This window comes from Oxyura jamaicensis, chromosome 4 (assembly GCF_011077185.1).
Source record: "Oxyura jamaicensis isolate SHBP4307 breed ruddy duck chromosome 4, BPBGC_Ojam_1.0, whole genome shotgun sequence".
Taxonomy (NCBI): Eukaryota; Metazoa; Chordata; class Aves; order Anseriformes; family Anatidae; genus Oxyura; species Oxyura jamaicensis.
In genome coordinates, this window is record NC_048896.1 from 55,826,388 (window position 1) to 55,845,684 (window position 19,297).

At 39.6% G+C, this 19,297-nt stretch overlaps 1 long non-coding RNA gene across 1 annotated transcript in view; it reads left to right on the top strand.

The window, feature by feature from the left end:
• The window catches only part of LOC118165455, a 77,297-nt gene that overhangs the window by 2,794 nt on the left and 55,206 nt on the right, over nucleotides 1–19,297 (top strand). The window contains exon 2 of the long non-coding RNA XR_004750049.1: nucleotides 13,806–13,915. This is a non-coding gene — a long non-coding RNA (uncharacterized LOC118165455). The remainder of the gene's footprint in view (nucleotides 1–13,805; nucleotides 13,916–19,297) is intronic.

The window sequence follows — 19,297 nt, forward strand, 5'->3', positions numbered from 1 at the left end:
AGTCCTGGATTCTCTCCCAGGTGCAGCATTGTTTCTGTTCACTGTTCGTGCTCCATGCACAGAATAGTTTGAGACTGTGCAGTCAGAAGTTTGTGCATCCTGCACAGAGATCTATTAAAGCATCCTGTTGAGTCTATCAGTGCAAGAATATTTTCTGAAGAATAGCAGCGTAATTGGGCTGCAATGTGTCCTCAGGGGCCACTTTAACTCTATTTTTCTCATAGCCTTTGAAAATCTTTTCTGGTTTTCTCAGAAGAGTTTTTGCTTCTACTTACCCTTACAAACAAAGCAAAAATGACTCTCATTTAATTCAATTATGGATCAGTCTGTGCTGATGTACTTAACAGACAGTAGTGTGGAGATGCCTGTTTCGATGCCTGTTTCAACTATTATGCGTAAGCAATGAGGAATTTCCTATTAGCCGTGGAGGAGCGAGAGAAATTAAGTAGTCACCCAAGCCATGAAATGTAAATACTGCATTGTAGAGTAAGGCGGTGAAAAGCTGGGAAAAATGCATCACAAGCATAGACAGATCTGTTCGCTGAGGAAAACAACTGGCAAAAATGCGATGGCAACCCTTTAAAGCTGTATATGGTAAAACACAGGGGCAATTAAGCAGATAATTGACACACACAGTAGTTTGATATAGACTGTTCCTCCTTAGAGGAAGGTATTATTAAGACAACGACTTCCCTGCCTTCAGTTTCATGTGCAGAAGTGGACATGTCATTAGATGTTAGAATCTTTTTTTTTTTTTTTTTAACTCCCACTGGCTAGAATGTTTTTTATCACCTGATGCTATGGAGTTTATATCCTTGATCACTGCATATGAGAATTAATTTTCTCTAGAAATTTGCTTTCTCCTTCGTTCCGTGCCTGCAGCCTAGCAGCTAATTTCACACCAAGGACCCAATTACTTTACCTTTCTTGGCATTTCTCCTCTGCTTAAAGCATACATAAAGACTGTGTAACTGCTTTTGAAGTCCTCATTAGAGTTGAGAAAGACTCACCTGACAAGGAAATACTTTAAGAAATAAATGTGAATGTGTGTGTTAAATGCTGTTCGAGCTCTTAGCCTAGTGGAATTGTACAGTGCTATTTTAAAACCATCAAGCTGGTTGTATCTGCTCTGTCACACGCTTCTGCAGTGCTGAAACAGAAGTGGGCATGGTTACTGACAGATCAGTAGTCTGTCCCACATCATAGGTGTTCTCCTAGCTGAGATATCTTTATGTTGGAAAATAGCAGATAGAGATAAGTTTTTTAAGGGTGACAAGACAAGAAAGAGTAGTTTTAAACTAAAAGAGTGGAATTTAGATGGATATTAGGAGGAAATTCTTTTCTCTGAGGGTGGTGAGGCACTGGAACAGGTTGCCCAGAGAAGCTGTGGATGCCAGCTAGTTAAGACATGGCCATATTTGAATTTGTGCTAAGCAAGGTGAATTAAGGGCCTCTCCAGTAGAGGAGGTCTGCCTGCCTTTGCTGGCACACATCTCTTATGAACAGAGTATGCAGCACATTGGGGAATGCATCATTTGTAGTCTCTTAAAAAGTATATTCCTGGAAAGGTGAAAGAGAATCCAGTACACCTGAAGGTATATTTAAAAATTCTTTCAACAAGATTCTCAAAAACCGAGGTGCAGATTTACTTAGCCATTTTGCATCCAGTGCTGCTGACTCTCCCAAGCAGGAAGTTGATTATAAACTAATTCAAGAAGGAGTTCGTGCCTGCAGGCAAACACCCATGGTGCAGGAACAAGAGCAAAGTCTAGCACACCTGCTTCAGCGGCACACTGGAATCCCTGCGAAGGCAAGTTGCAGCATCCTGGCAAGAGCACAGCTCACAGCCAACAGGCTGAGTTTGGGCATAGATTGTTCTCAGGCAGACAGGACTGGCTTATCCCAGCAACAGCCCGTGAATGCAGAAGTGCTGACAAGGGCGCTGTGTTTAGCTGTCTGCCCTGTCTGTCCTCATTGTGACCAGGCTCCCTTAATTGCGTGACACAGCTGAACCTCCGCAGTTTGTAGCTCAGTGCATTACGGTGAAATTGCTCTGGTATTGGACTACCATAAGGTGCTTGAATTAAACTCATTCATGCCAAAGACTCAGTGGTCTGCACAGAAAGACAATGCAGAGGACAGGGTGTGGCAGGTGCTTTGTGAGTCAGCTGTGTTGTAGATTTCCTGGTGTAAAGAACATTTTCACTTTAACAGAGATCAGATGCTTCTTTCCTTCATCTTTCTTAATCTCAAGTTTCCAACAGTCCTCGTAGAAATGAAAAATTCTGTCTGGTGTTGCGGATGTATGCCTGACTTTTAATTAACCCAGCGAACACATATAGATCAAATTTTCTGTATCCATTCATCTGTACTTGAATTAAGAAAAGGGATGTGTTCAGTGCTGCAATGTAGTGAAGTTTATTTTTAATTAACCTGATTTGCACTTGTAAGTTAAAGCTAATTAGTAGAGCTCATTCATTGTTTATATCTATGGCCACTAGGGACTGCTTGATTTTCTGTGTAGTTGGAAGCCATAAAAATATGCCTGTAACCTGCAACTTTCGTATTTTCCATTGAATTGCTTTTAGTATTTGTATGACTTAATATTATATAATGGTACCGATTTCTTAGGGCTGGATCCCTGAATCCAGATTTCTGAATCCTGGTGTGCTGTAGCTCTTGCATATGTGGATTATGGATCTGAGGTTTGCAGATTGGACCTATTTTTATCCTTCCTAAGGAGATGAAAACCGGGGCAGTAGAGCCCATCTCCCTCCCCCTTTCACTCCTGAGTGATGTTTAACTTGTTCTCAGTCACATTGTAAATTTCCAGAAGGAAGAAAAGACAATGCACCCTCACTCCTTAACCTCCACTGCCCTCAAAAAAACACCAACCACCAGCCAACTGAACAAACAGACAAATTTATCCCAGTGACTTCCTCGCTTTAATCTTGACTAGATTTTCCTCGTGTCCAACTAATTATAGTGGACCTTTCAGGAAACAAACGGACTGCAGCAGAAATAGCTTGGGAAGGTTGCTTGGCGGGAAGATGCAGCATGGGAGGTCATGTTCTGTCTTGCTACTCAGCTGCCACAAGCTAAAACAAGAAAGTAAGTTCTTCTGAGGAAGAGCTTGCCTTCAGGGTGTTAAAATGAGAAAAATCTGGTACAGGATGCCTTCTGAGCTTATCAGTTCCATCAAAGGATGGCAACAAAAATAGCCCTGGTATTCCATAGCGGCTGTCAACTGAAGTTTGTTCAAGAATATTTGGTAATGGTGTATATAATTAAGCAGTTTCCTTCCTGAAAACTTTTCCTGAACAAACAATTTAAGCTGGATTTCTTTACACTAACTAGACTGTTCTCAGTGTGGTCCAAAATGCTATATATGCTTTTTATTACTTCTCAGTGCATAAGCCCCAGTCACCTCCTAATAGTTATGTTTCCTTATAAAATGCAAATTCAATTTTTTTCTATGGGAACACCTGATTCACTGCTAGCCTACAGAAAGAAAGATCGATGCACAAACTTTCTAGCACAGCACAAAGCAATCAAGTCACTTTTAGGACCTAAATAGGTTGGGGATAAAAATAATATTTCAGGATAGGACAAGAGAGGTGCCTACCTAGTCAGAGGAGAGGTGAGTTGGGTCAGTCACGTATGAGTTGTAACTCATTCCTGAGTTATACTGTTACTGTCATTGTAAGCTTCAATATACTCACTGATTGAAGCAGACTAGTTCCTGATGTTGCTCAAATTGGGCAGCCAATACTTCCTTTTTGTCGGATATTATGTTCGCCTTCAAATAGTAAATTTCCTAAACAGGCTACAAGCCCTCCTGAGTATTTATTCCTGCCCAAATTGTATTGCTCAACATGAGTTGTGTTTTAACCAATATAGTTAAGCCTTTGTAAAAGGCTGTTCGGACTCTCATTTTAAGCCAGGCTTATTTGGCTTTCAGATAATTAAATAAAAACTGATTTATGTTAGATTAGTTTTCAACAAAATAGGATTTTCTGCACAGCAATTGATTTTTTTAGTTGTTTTTATGTATATGTGTGAGTGACTTTATTGAATACAGTCCAAATAAAAAATTACATAGGGCATCAGGATCTGACCTCTTAACATGAAAGCTGGAGTGTAAATTTATCATTGCTTTTAATGAGCTATCTTATGCATAAGGATGTAAAAATATTGACCAATGTAAACACAACCACAGAATAAGCTGCTGAACAATATTTTTAATTAATATCAAACACTACCTTTGAAGGTTCTCTGTGCAAAGTGTTCGTGCTATGAGATCGATAGCATTGGAAAAGACTTTGTGGAGAACTAAGCAAACAGCCTTCTAGAACGGGAGTACATTCCACTGCGTCTGACAAAGTAGAACCATTGTATGTCTTTACTGCAAGGTAACAACTCATGTGACTAGTTTATTCTCTTTACTATTTTATTCCTCTGCCACTTGCCCTGATTATTTAGTAGAGTTCTAGTAAGAAGGAGGGGGAGGTGGAAGGAAAAAAAAAAAAAAAGAGATTGGAAAAGAAAGCTGTCCTTATGAAATGGTAACGCATTCTTCAGGAAGTCACCTGTCACCGGAGACAGTTACTCACTTTAGCACTACCGTCTTTGTGCACTGAAGCTGCTGGGTTTTGACAGTTTGTAACATCAGTGCTATCTCTGGGTCCTTTTACTCCACTTTGTTTCCAGAGTCTCTAGTATTCTGTATCAACTGCTGCTCTCTTTCAGGCAGCATTAGTCTGTTCTTAACTCTAAAGCCTGGCTTTTCATGTCCCTTATAGAATTTTCTTTCTTATTTTTTTTTTCCTTGGACTAGGGTTTTTTATTTACAGTATGGTGTAGTTGCTTAGTAGCCATCCAATAAGTAAATTCAGAATTCACAGAACCTGTGGGCATCAAGGTTCTGCTAAAACAAGCCATAGGCATCTAAACCTCCAGAGCTGTGTGGATGTTACGCTGGCTACATGACAGCCAGTCAAGTCTCATCTAAGTGTCTGTTGAATCCAGATAAGGGGACTAGAAAATGACTCATTAAAAAAGCCCTGTCTTTGTAGGCATGTCAGAGCAGTTTCCAGTTTAACATTCTTAGCTTCTGAGTTTCAGATGTGCCAGCATGAAACAAAGTATAACTAAATCATCAAGTGAACTCCAGAGAATAGGCCACCATTCTTCCTCCAGGATATTGCAGCTGCTTTTATTTGTGTTGTGATAACTCCTCCTGACCCTGCTCAGAAATTAAAATCGTTCTTTGCCTGACACTTTAAACCTGTATAATGAAGAGAGCCCTTATTCCTGGAAGCCTGCAGAAATGATGCTGAAACAAATGAGGTTGCAAGGCCAGGTTCTAACTGACTTGAGTGGTCATAGTGTCCAGCACTGCTATGAAGTTTTCCCCTTGCTCAGTGTACATTGATGTCTAATAATGGAAAGAAATTGTCTAGCTCTTTGTGGATTTTTTTAAGTATTATTTTGAAACCGATGCATAACAGCTTTAACCTCAAAAACTACTTCCCTTGCTCTGAGTTGCTGAAGGCATTGTTGTTTTTATAATCATACAGTTTAGACTGAATAATATAAAGACCCATTGCCTTGCCTGTGTATTATTGTTTAACTAGACCATGGTTTAACGGGCATATTTTCAGTATCTCACTCCTCTCCGCTTCTTTGTTCAGCATTTACAGGATTGATTAGATGCTGAAGAGACTGACCAGGTTTACTAACTCCCAGAAGCAGTGTAACTAAAGCAAATAAGATTGCTGGTTCCCCACCCCCCAGAATTAAGTGGCAGAGAAGGCTAAAGGGAGCATCGTACCTAGAAGTGATGTGACACAATTACAAGTTCTTAATTTAGGACTCCTTTTATCAAAGTGCTATAATGATTTTCTGTTCCTCGCATGGAAGAATGTTTGTAGGATGGTGTAAGACTCTCCATCAAAGCACGGAATTGCATAGAGCAGGTATGGTCTGCGGGCAGTTGGGCACAGTTCTGCTACTCTGGCTTTCTGTATTTAATGTGGCATTTGTTAAAGACCAAGCATAAAGAGTGCTTGCCATTTAGCATGTATTTTGTTGTAGTTAGTGTTTTTCTGTCAAGCTCTGGTCTCCTAATTTCCTGGCATTCATGTTTTTATTCACATCCTCTCAAATGATGTTATGATAGGAGAGTTATCACTGTGAGTCATAAAACAGTGAATATGAAGCCTCAGTATAGAGGAATTAATGCAGAAAATATGTTGTGCTAAAGTTGATACCCTCATTTAAAAGTTAGGGGAATGAAGGGTGGAAAGTTCAAATATCTGTAGGCTCTTACAAAATGTCTTATAGTGTTATCCAGAAGCTTGTATAAGAATTTATAACTGATTTATTTATTATTGATTAATAAACACGTTGTGCTGAATTTGCAAACTTTGGGTATAGGTTTCCAGTACTTGAATATAAGGGGGTTTGTAGTTTAGATTTTACGGATGGGGATTTTTTTTCACAAGTCCTGAATTTTAATAGGAAGGGAAAAGAGCAAACTAAACCTCATGAAATGAATTAGTCAATGTCTTCTGTGAATTTGGTTATATCTGTAACCATTTTCTCATCTTGGACTATTTGGCCACATCTCGTAAACAGGTTTGTATTCTGCTTAGTGGTGGAAGTGCAGCAAATGGGACTGCATTTCACTATTCCTCTGCTGTTAAATCCACAGCTGTCATGTGAGATGTAGCTTGCATTCACTATAATATCCAGACTCTGAGAGAATTGTACTTCTAGATTTAACTTCGTGTGTAAAATTTTCCCAGGCGCTAATGTATGTAGAAGAGTCTAGAAAAAAAATCCCAGAATTTAAATGTTGCTAGTATCATGCTGGTTTATGTTCTAATATAAACCAAATCTGTAGCACGTGTTCCCAGTATTATATGGAATTACTATTATTGGGTTATTTGTTTATTGTGTTCTCTGGTCCTTTGAGATCGAGACTTAATAAAAATAATTTAAAAGTGTCATCCATAGCAGCAACAAAGAATCAGACTAATCAGCAAGCAGAAACTCATCATTCTGAAAAGGAAGATTATTTAAGGAGTAACCACAATGCTAATATTAATACCAAGTTAATCCTCTTGAAATAACAAGCTTACTCTGACCCCAGCACTGGGCATGAAAACTCTGCCCAAGTGCTGCTTGAGACCTTTCTTGAGATCTGAGGAACACATACAGGGGTTACAGGCTTTGGGAGTGTCAGAGGGCAAATTTCTCAGGGCTGGGCATTGTCCCATGTCTAGCTGACAATAAGTGGTGTCCGACACTCGAGCAACACTGCCCTTCCACAGAGGGTACAAAATAATAATTGCTCTTTCTCTGCATGAATGATGCCAGATAAAAGGAGGCGATGGTTTATCAAGAAATTCTGCTTAACTTCCAGCTCAGGATATTCTTGCATGTGAAGTAAGTTCAAAGGTAAATGTTCTTTTAAGAGTCTTATAAAACAGCTGAATGCTTGCCTAGCCCTTCTTAATTAACCCCTCAACTGCTCTGTGAAGTCAGTTGCACTTTAAAAGGTAGGAGGATTAAGTGACCTTTCAAAGAACCACTTGCAAACCATCGTGTATGAGGGACACAGCAGTGAATGAATCCATGGGTCATTTATTCTTAACTGGTGTAAATCAGCAGCCGTTTCCCTGAGATCTAGTATTTTGAAACAGCAAGCCACTCGAGTCTAGCTCTACCTTCATAGGCTGAAGGTCTTCTCAGAAGCAAAGAAAGGAGCCGTGCCTTTGGTTGTCAACACCAATCTTGCATTTTTAGGATGATTGTCAGACATGGACTGGATCTGTCACAAACTTTCATTTAGCTATTTGGATTTTTTCCCTTATTATGCTTTGTTCCCACATGGATTGCTGCTCCATAATGCATTACTATACCATTTCACCTCTTCGTATAGTAACATGGAGAAATATTTTTCAAAAAAGTTTCTTAGGCAAATGAAGATTACTGGTATGACGTTTTCCATCTTCTTGGACAAAGTAAGACTGCCAGTAGATTAGCTGCTGCAAGCAGTGGCCTTTTTTACCCAGTCAGAGTTGTAAATGCAGCAGCCTATCTTCTTTGCAGCACTGGGAGAAGCAGTAGCCTGTCTTCTTTCCAGCAGCAGGAATTGTTTTTCTCATGAGTTAAATGGGCAGAAAGCTTACAAGGTATTGCTCCTCACCTCAGAACCTCTTCAGTACCATAATGCTGTTTGATGCAGAACCAGTCTGACTGTTAACAAGTGCCAGCTGAGAATATATCTCCTTGAAGGTCTACAAAACCATCTTCAAAGCCCATCTGTGAAACTCCACATGCGATTTCCACAACCTTTACCCAGTCTATCCAAACTGAAAGGGAAGCAGAGCTTCAAAGTGTAAGGATAGAAGAGGTGGATTTTTCCTAATGAGATATGTAGCTCTTTGGACTTCCTGGCTGGCTTTGCTGCATAAAATAATAAGCCAGGACAGTATTATAAGCAAGTGTTTTCTCTGAATGAAGTACTTGGAGAGATTCAGTGTCAGCCAGACCATGTGTAAGTCTAGACATTTTATATTCCTTTTGATTTGCTGACATTGTCACTCCCTCAGGCAAGCTGTGTCAGCTCAGCACCTTATCCTTTTTATGGCTGCTGTTGGGTTCATAGGAAAACTCATGTTCCTCATTGCACCCTTACGGTGAGAAACAGCATAACAGCAGGCACAATTATTTCTATTTTCCTTCAGTTGGCCTGATGAAAAATCCATGGAGGGAGAGATAGGGAAAGAGGCTGGAACCTCTGAGAAGCAGATGTGAGACGATGTCCATTGCAGGTAATTAATACAAGGAACTGGCATGCCCTGGAGGTTTATAAAGGATCTGACATATGTCAGGATACAGCTGACTGCTTTCCCTGAAGCTCCTTTTCTGTCAAGCATACTTATCTTTTGACATATTTGTAAGTACTCCTGGGTACAGAGGTCTCAAAGTAGGAGTCGGATAACTCTTTCTTTGATTTATCATGAGAGATAAGAAAGGATGTAATGTTCTTGAGGTAAATAGTTTGCCTTGTCCTCCCAGTTAATGCCACAACATGGAGTTTGGTCCAAATGCCATCCTCAAAATGAGCAGGAATCTTTCAGGTTCCTGTCACTATTAAATTTCATATAGAATTCACAACAGATTAGTCAAGACATTTGTTTTCAAGTATCCCTGGAGGTGATGCTGGAGAGAGCAATAATGTTTGTTCTTGTAGTAGACTTTCTGCACAACAAATCTTGAGCAAATTGTTATGCTAGCTTCTCGTTGGAATAGGACATACTTCTGTGGGTTATATGTAAAACAGGAAATCCCGTACCAATTGTTCATATCAAAACATCTTCAGTGCATGTTTCAGTACTGTGAGGTTCAGGATCAGTGTTTTCTGAGCTTTTAGGAATGCCAATCCTTTACCTTCCCCAGGAGACAGTCTAGAACCTCTCTTCTGAGGGTCTGCCTATGTTACTGACACACTTAGCTTAAGTTGCATAATGGTTGAAACTGGATATTGAATTACGGACTTCACAGATTCTGGAGGTGACTCTGCCAGATTATTTTCAGGCCTCATTTATCAGATCAGCTGAACATTGAACGAGGTGACAGCCTTTCTCGATGCAATTGGAGAACTTGGGCATGCAGGTCATTGGTCATTCACTTTGCTAATTATACTCCCATGTGCCATAGTCTGCATGAGAGGATACGGTGAAGAGAGTATTTCTATTTGTAGGAAGTTTTGAAGGCTTTCTGTGTTGGGAGGAAGACACTTCTAATGCATTGTTTTTTCTTCTGATCCTACTGCTTCATTACCCAATTTTCCAAGTAACCTGCTATCAAATATTTAATACTGGATCGTCTTTCTCAGAGGGTGACCTGTCGATTTGCAAATGTGTTTCATATGGTAGACTACAGGTTTTGGTTTCAGAGATCTATCCAACACTGGATTTACTTAAAACAGCAGATTAAAAGCTAGCTGTAGTTTTCCAGTCTGCAGCATGAACATATGCAGCCAGGGAGTAAAGGAATCTATTTTATATTTTCTGTTGTGTGTATTACTTTGCCTATTGAGTCTTTGCTTACAAATGATCTATTGTTTTACAAGAACTGTGTGAGAACATTCAACTTCTTAACATTGCAAATCAAAATATTGGTTGATTTAATCTGGTTTTCACCTTTTTTTCTCCTTCTTTGGGAAACAGGTTTTCAACAAATAACTTCATACCTTTAAGACTAATTCTTTTCTTTAAATTTTTTGACACCCGTAGTATTTTATTTAATGAAGCAATTGCCTAGTAAATACCTTCTGATTTGTAAAATGACAGCTTAATTGGTTGCCCATTTTGCATCGCTGAGAGAGAAAGCTGGCTGTGAAATGGAATCACAATCTCTAGTATAAACTGTATTCGATGCTATCAGCTAGAAGTGACTGCACTGACAGCATGTATTATGTTTGTATCTGCCAGGGTCAAAATGACTTTAAGGAACATTTCTGTTAGGTTCCTTTTCAGATTGAGTTGTGTTTTTTTTTCTTGTCTGGGGACATGGGGTACTCAGAGTGTTCCAACTCCCCATGCCCCCTACCCCTTCCTTTTTTAGAGGATAGCATGCTAAGAGATCTCTCTGTATTGCTCTCCTGGGAACTTGCTAACTTGTACACTGATGTTGATAGAGAGCGCTGAACTGGAAGATTCAGCAGTTGAGGGTAATTGGCCCATGGTTGATTCAAGTGTACGTGGTTTAGCAATGCCATTCAGTCTCCCTAGGGTAATCCAGGATAGCTGGAAAGCAGTGTGGCTTGTCAGAACGAGCAGGCAGCTGGCAGCCAGGAGGTTCCAAATTCTCTTTCTGCTTCTGCAATTTGTTCTGTGTAGGGTCTGGCTCAAAACCTTCCTGCCTTAGTGCAACATAGCACTGCCTCGCTTCCCAGTGAGGGTAGGGTAAGGTCTGCTTAACTACTAGCATCACACAGCTATCTTAAAGCCCAAATCATTGCCCTCAACATGTGCATTGCTATAAATATGCACAGTCCAACACAAAATATGGCAGAGAAAACAACTGGAAAGGATAAAATAAACAGGAAGAAAGCACATAAGTTATGAGCACAGAACATTCCCGAGGAAGTGAAAATAAGTCAAAAACATTAGTGCAAACATTGTACAAAGCTGCAAAGAAATGAAAAAGTTTTGACCACCACAGCTGATGCTGGGAAGCTGTTGCTCAACAGACTAGAGGACAGCAAAAAAAAATCAAGATTTTAAAATAGCATACAAAAAGTCAGACTGTATGCAAACATTTGTCGGTCAGTGATGCAAGCAGATGAGAGAGACTTTCTAAGAATACTGAAGGAGTTTCCATTTTGACAAAAAGCAGGAGCTTTCTGTGAGGTGAAGGGGAATTACTCCCGTGCAGGTAGACAAACAGAGCAGCCTGAACAGCTGTCACTGCTGCTCCACTACCAGAAGAAAGAATAGAAAGAGCAAGGAAGAAGTTAAAACCAGGGAAGAACACAATGGCTGAATTGTTAAAATCCAGGTAGATAATCAAAGCATTGGATTGTATGTACCTGCCCAGGTATTTATTTTAAATCTTGCTCCTCAAAGCCTACTGCTTCTTGTGAGAAAGTCAGAAGCCCACATTATTCCATTCGATCTTTAATTATCATCTTCCTCATTGTGAATCTTTTTATGTAAGAATGGAACCTCACTACTAGTGTATAGTGAATACAACACCTTTGAAAAAAAAAAGGGGGGGGGGGGGAAAATAATTCATGCAGTTAAAAAAAAAATAGAGAACAGGAAGAAGTAGTGAATGCCTAGATAACGACAATGCTTGTACTAACTGTGGAAAGCATTTCTTCTGATGCAAACTGTACTATCCACCTACTATCTGACTGATCCATCTTTACAGCTCAGTACTAATACTGTGAAAAAAGCAATGAAAATTATTATCATGTTATTGGAAAGGTGTACCCTCTCACTTCCTAAAACAAACCAAAAATGCAATTCCATGTTGTACCACGTTCTCCCCTTCTCACTGCAGAAAATCCTTCCACCAGCTAGCAACTCTGCTTCATGCTCCTCTCTTTCTAGCTTTCTATTCCAGTTCTCAAAGCAGCAAAATCCCTGAGTATAACTGGAAGACACATTTAATTGATTGTGATAATTAGAAGATATGTTTCAACTTAGACATTAAATCCATGTAGTTGGTTTACTCTGCTTACTCTAACTGGTTGCATCTAGGAAAAAGAAAAGGAGAATATTGAAATGCCTCAGCCAAAACATAACAGAATTAGTGAGATCCATGGCTGCACCCAGGGGGGCTGATAAGCTCTGATTCTTAACCAATGCAGAGATTTAAAAGAGATATACTTTAGCTGTTAAGTGCCGCAGACAAATTGACAAAATTACAGTCTAATAAAACACCGCATTTGATATCAAAGTGAAACTTTATCCAGACAGTGCAGTAATAGTATTACTTTCTGGATTGGAAGGTGATGCATAAAATAAAATAGGCATGAGAAGGCTGTAGGCACTGCAGGTGAGAACTCTTCAAAAGATGGCAAGTGCCAAGTGGAACAATTTAAAATCAAATGTGGGTGTTAGAAAAAGATTAAGGTCTGAAATCATGGGACAGGAATAGCTACAGAGGGATTAGGAACAGGCTTAGGAAGAAATAAGGGCAGGCCAACCCCAGGATAATCACTGAGCTGAAAGGAAGGCAGGGCGCTCTGAAAGAAGCATGCCCAGGATGCCATGAGCAGTACTGTAAGCCATAGCCAAGCAGGAATGGATACACTGTACTGACACTCAGAAGCAAAAAATAATAATAAATAAAATAAAAAGCTTGGAGATCATCACAGAATGCTTCCCAAGTGACAACCTTCATAGCAGGATTTAGCTGTGTGCAACAAGGCTTCCTGTGCCCTTGAGTCTGGTCAACTTGGCCTGATGAATCATGGCAGGGACTCTGGCTGCTTACCTGGTTCACACTTCTGTTTGCCAGGAGGAAGGTGAAAGAAGATGATTTTCATATCTTCTAAAATGCCAGGTTTATACAAAAGTTATAAATGCTTGTCATAGCTATTCCTTTTTACACCACAGCATTTGTCACTTAATTGTACGCTGTCAAACTGATATGTCACAAAGTATATATAACCAATACTTTGGTATAAAACTGAATTTGCATCAATTACATCTGACAAAGAATGGAATGAACGATGTATTTTTGGAAGGCGAGTCATTAGTGAGAAGTGGTTTTGACAAAGGGGCTGCTCTACAGCTCAGACAAACCATTCAGTGTTGCTCTAACTGAGCTAAAAGGAACAATTGTTCCCAATGTCTTGTCTCCAAAGGCAGAAGACAACTGCAGAACAGCATTACCCTCCATACACAGCTCCTTGGCTTACCCGCCTGTGGTGCTGCTGTACAGATTGCCTCGATTTTCTTGTGTTCTTGCCTCTGTTACAATGTCCAGCAAGCCTGGCCCGTCCTCAGGTGTTAGGCTACAGGGTGCATGCTGCTGTCTGTAAGGGCATGTAAATCAGGTCACTTTTCCTGTGCTAGTGTTCCCGTTGGCGTGACTTTTCTCTTACTCTCAGAGAGATTTTAAGGTGAACACTCTTGGGGTTGTGAAGCTCCCCAATACTAACATAATGAATGGTGTATCAGTAGCGGGGCTAGATTCACAATGTTTAACACATTTTCCCCTTTCACCTCCAAATACCTACCCAAAGCACTTAACATCCTTTTCATTCATTTCAGTTCAATACGTAGTCTTCTTGAAAGTATGCATCCTAGAAATGGTCTGATTTCAGCGTAGCACATAGCTCAGGAAAGTCCAGGTTCTCCAGTGCAGTGGGTCTTTGACTCTGGTAAGTGCTGTGAAGATGATAGTATCCCCTAACCTAAAATCAGATGTGTTGGCTTGGTGGGGCAGCTGGTGATGATAAATCAATTGTTTCTGCCAGGCATACTTTACACGTTTGAATCACACTTTAGTTTATTTGCCTTCCCTGGCTTGTGATGTTCTGAGGTCATAGACGTGAGAGGGCCTTGTCTGAACAAGCTGAGTTACTTGAAACAGCTTACAAACCAGCAGTGTTAAACTGTGCAAAAGGCTGTGTGGGAGCACTTGTTTTCTTTTTGTTTTTCTGTTCGTTTGTTTGTTTACACACCATTGTAGGTAGTCCCCTCCATGCTTGCTTTCTGTGCAGTCCTCTGGCAAAATATCAGTTACAGTTAGGGAACAAACACAGCAGATATTGCTAGGCAGAAACAGGGGAAATGCATTGCCTGTATGCACAGCATACACCTGCAGTTAAAATATGGAGTTCAGTTCTGGTGTCTGGGTAATATGGATATGAGTAGCTATGTGAAACTTACAGAATTCAGTGTGCTTTATTTCTCTACAAATCTTTCAAGTCTGAATGAACTTCTCCCACATGTAGATGTGTTTGAATATGGAGATATGAGACATATTAGAGAGTGCAAAGAAGAAAGATTGGCTTCCAGATCTCAGCGGGAACCTAGCAGTATACTGGGGGTGTGGAGAAAAGTGGTGATCTTGCTGGCTATTGGAATCTCTTAGACAATTTTATTTCCCGTATTGGGAAGCTGGTAAGATATTTCTCCTTGCATTGGTATGTATGGAGGACCTGAGTAGTCGTGCTGCTTCATTCTCTTTCTTCACAGGCCCTGACCGTGGATGAAACTCTTCTGTCTCCATACTGAAATAATGACTACAATTAATTGTCATGTTTCAGGACTTGTCAGGTGCCTGAAGCAATCCTTCTTTCTCTCATGCTTTAATTTGGTTTCTGGTCTTCTCTTCTCTTTTTTTTTCCCTCTATCTGAAACATCCCAGATGAGTCCGAGTTGTAGATAGCATACTGAGTAGGCAAGCAAACTAGGAAAGATGGTACAGTGATCCCTCTCAAATGCCCTGCCTGTATGCCTTACGTATATGTTCACATTGATCTTGAATGGCTGAACAAAGTTGTTGGTTTTTTGGGGTTGTTTTTTTGTTTGTTTGTTTCCCTCCCCCTTTTCTTTTTCCAGAGGTCAGACTGCCAGGCACCATTACAAATGTTTTAATCCATTTGCCTAAGAAAACAAGGTTTATGTAGTCATATCCAGTTTATGAGCTTATTGGATGCCAAAATTTGTGGCTGATTTTAGTGAAATGACAGGAAAGACATAATGTCAGAGATATTAAGTCTCCACAGGGTTTGGACAACTGGGTTGATGCAGAGGCAGAAAGTGCGTTCCTCAGTGAGAACTTCACTGTGGCATACGTTGCTCTAGGAGAACATACAAATCTGTAAAAAAAAAAAAAAAATCTTTAGAGCCATGTTCCATGGAGCTTACTTGCTTGCTTCTCTATTTTTATTTTTATTTTTTTTTCATACAGTATAGTTTCTGGGCTTATCTTGGTGTATCTCAGACAAATTCCTAATCTTGCAAGGCTTTCAGGTATTATCTTTCCTGTTCTTTACCAACACCGTGACAAGTTCTCCTATTTAAGGACAAACATTCTTGCTTTAACTGGAAGCTTTAGACCTGTTATGGGCCATTTCTGTAGTATGTGATTTTCTGACATGTGAAGGGATTAGGTCTGATTATCTGGCATTGTCCTCAGGCTTTATTTGATTTGAAGTGAGAGCTCTCCCATGTAGTTTGTACTGACTCTGCACCACTGGTTATACAGTGGAACTTTCTCATGTAATTAGCAATGTCTGATAAAAAATTATTTTCCCAATCAGAAAGGACACCTGGATTCATCAGGATTTAGCTTTTAAAATGGACATTTCTCTACTGTGTCTAAAATGTTGTGGCACTTAAAAGAAAAATGTGTTATATTCTAGAGAGATGTGCGTTTATCAGGGCAAATTCCCTAATGGTAGCTAAAAACCTTGTTTAGTACCATGTCTGCAAGTGAGGGGACAAAAGAACTGTGATATTCATAAAAGGTGCTGCTTTTGGTTAAAAAATGAAAATTAATCTGTTGAGGAGCTATGATCTTCATGTGCAAAACCCAAACAGAAAGAAGCAGCAGCATGTAAAATTTCTTTGTCCTAACCAATGGCTATGAGTGTTTCACTAGCATTTCAATCCAGTTTATAAATATACTCCCTGGTACTATTTTAGTTAAAACACATCCATTTTGCTCATTTGTCTTTTTTTCCCAGCAAATTCTGTGATGGCAGTTTGGGTTATTTTAATGACTATTAAAAAAAATATATATATCTATTAACATTAATCGCTCTGTGAAAGCTACCATTTATCTTCCTGCACAAAATTAATCCATTTGATTATTATGGTTTACGAGACGGATAACGTTATAATCTCATAGCAAAAATATCTGTTTTCACAGAACATGCTAAGCCAATACAGAACATCTAACTTCACTGTTTAGATTTTTTTTTTTCTTTTCAGACAAGAGTGTGGGTGAGAAATGTCAGTAAATGTGTTCCAGAAAAGCATCACCTAACACTTTATATCAAATCTCCTCTGAATTCTAGCAAGACTGATATGTCATTTAAACTTGGTTTATTGGCAAAACATATAATTGTCCATTCATTTATACTTCATTTATACCTTATATCTTTATCTTTTAACTTCATCTTGGCAATGAAATGTCATTCCAGACATACCATATATTCTCAGGGAAAAAAAATCAGTATAACACGGGGGCTACAAAAGCTACTAATGGGATAGGAAAAAGAACATATGATCCCAACCATACAAAAATTTTAGTTAATTACAACTTTTAGTGAAAAATATATGAAAAATGTTGTATTTTGCCTTACTGATTAATAAAGACTCAAAACTGAGTCTCAGAAAACAGTGTTTTCATCTTTCTTCTACTTGGTAGCCTTGAGCTCTATTTTGCTACTACAACTGTGCAACTAAATCGGTGTCTTTCTCTGACACCCTTCTGGTTAGAACCATCTACTCTATCTGAGTAGATGGCCTAAAAATCTATTTTCATTTACCTACAATAATAAGTAAAACACTTTTACTTTGTGGATGGCCTCTTTTCCCTGCATGATTTCACCAAGTATTTCCAAGAGTAAGTGTGACTGACCAATGCGCTAAAATTTCTGCTGTTTGCTTCTCAGAGCTAAATAAGAATCAACTGAAGCAAACTGAAAGATAAATTCAACAATCAGTAAAGGTATACTGAAGAAAACTTTCTCCTTTCAGTTTGTAATGTGTTTCAGGACTCGCTTTATGCTTCCAGGGTTTTGTTTTTTTTTTTCAGATTCACGTAACATTTTCATATCGAAACTGGGAGTACAGAGAAAAAGGAATATTTCAATAAAAAGACCTGGTTGAGGGCACAGCAAAATGTTTTTTGATTTACCCCTAGTCTGATGAAGATTCTAAAGAAAGATACACATTCTTGCTAGCCACCGAAGCAAAGAGAGCTGCCTGTATCCCCCACAAATGGACAGCCGGTGCTTCCTCTGTATATGGCATGGCCTGACACATGAGAAGCTGACAACTGGAAAAGGAGTGTCACACAAATAACTTCCTTAGAAGAGAATAGCCTGCGCTAGCATTCCTTTTAAGTTTTGTCCCTGTCAAAAAGTGAAAAGAAAAGGTTCACTGAAAAATCATTTTAGTTTTTTGTAACTGTCAGTGGAGGCCTGCACTTCCCCATGATCTTAAGCATGCCTGATTTTGAAACAGGATGGCTGAATGAGGTCTTACCCTATATTCTTTTTCCTGTGCAGGCACAAGCAGGTCAGCAGGCAAGGATTTTCAGTAAGAGTAAGCAAAGCTGAATAATAATTCTACACCAAGATTGTTCCAGGGTCTGCATGGTGCATGCTCCTTTGCTTCTGCAAAACACTAACTCCATGTGAAGTAGTGCCACCAAGAATTCATTTATGAGAACTGACACAGGCATCTCAAAGCACTGAGGCTGTGTCCTTGTGCTGGCTCTGCAGGTTTTCTATGTAGGTCACCACAGAATGTTTTACTGGCTCCACGGACCTCTCGTCCAGAAAGGTAACAATGACTGCTCCAGTTAGAATTGTAAATGGAAAGGCAGGAGTTTAGAAGTTGAGACCACCCGGAAGGGAACAGGCTTCCCACAAATGACAGGAGAGTGGTGGTAGGCTTTTAGCTACATGTTGAAGTTTTTCTTGGAATTGACTGTCACTAATTTTGAATAATGGGACAGGAGTTGTGAGATTGCATGTAGCAGCTCCATTAGCATTTTTTTAAATTGTAAACAAAAAGTGGGGAAACAACAACAACAACAAAACCCCTTGGTCTTTTCTGGAAGGCTAACAGCCAGCTGTAATATAAATTAATTAGCAGGTGATTCATTTTGATTTTTTTGTTATACAAAAATGATACAGTGCCAATAACCCTTCTATATGATTGTGGCTTCTGATATGTGACAGTTTGTAAATTTTTTATTGTTATTATTAGATCCTTGTGCCATCTAGGTAGGAAAGCAATCCCACAGTACTTCCTGGAGGATCCTCAGAGTGCTTGAATTATTACTCATAGCGCTGTAATTAACACTAAGATGGGATTTTGCCTTTTACCTGATTCTGCATTTACCTGGCAGTTTAAGCCATTGTTTCCCAGGTTATGTATCTGAGAGGAATTTTCTTCAAGTATACTGAAATTGTCTTTGGTGCAGCTTCAGGCTTACTCAGCTTTCCACTGCTGGCAACACAATTCCTGAAACTTTAAAATTTTGAAAAACAAACAAAACAAAAACCACCACTTGGGGACAACAGAGAGATCTTATAGGGAACTTTTAGATATGTTGCTCCTTGCTTTCTGAAATTTCAAAGGCTAAAGGAAGTACTTTCTTTCAAAGAGAACTGGCAGAGGCGTGTCCAAGTCCTCTTCCTGCATGGAATATGGGCCATCCTTGCTTCCTGTGCTCTTCAAGAATGTGCGTTCCTTTCTAAAATCTTCATCACACTTGGGGACCAGTCCATGAAGCAGCAGAAAGCAGACTGTTTTAGTAAGTTGGTGTAAGGCACCAATTATGTTTTGTTAGATCAAGCATGTTGGGGAACAGACAAACAAGAATGAAATAATGCTGAGCAGGAAAAACAAATAGCAGGGAGGAAGTAATTTTGCAATACCTCCCCTTTGCGTTCCCGAGTGTTTTGTAGACAGGGTTAACTGGCTGTGTGGGTCACCGTACTGAGACAGCACCTAGCAGCTGGGCATGGCAAGGACAAAACACCTACCTAGCCTAAGTTCCTCTTGTTTCCTGT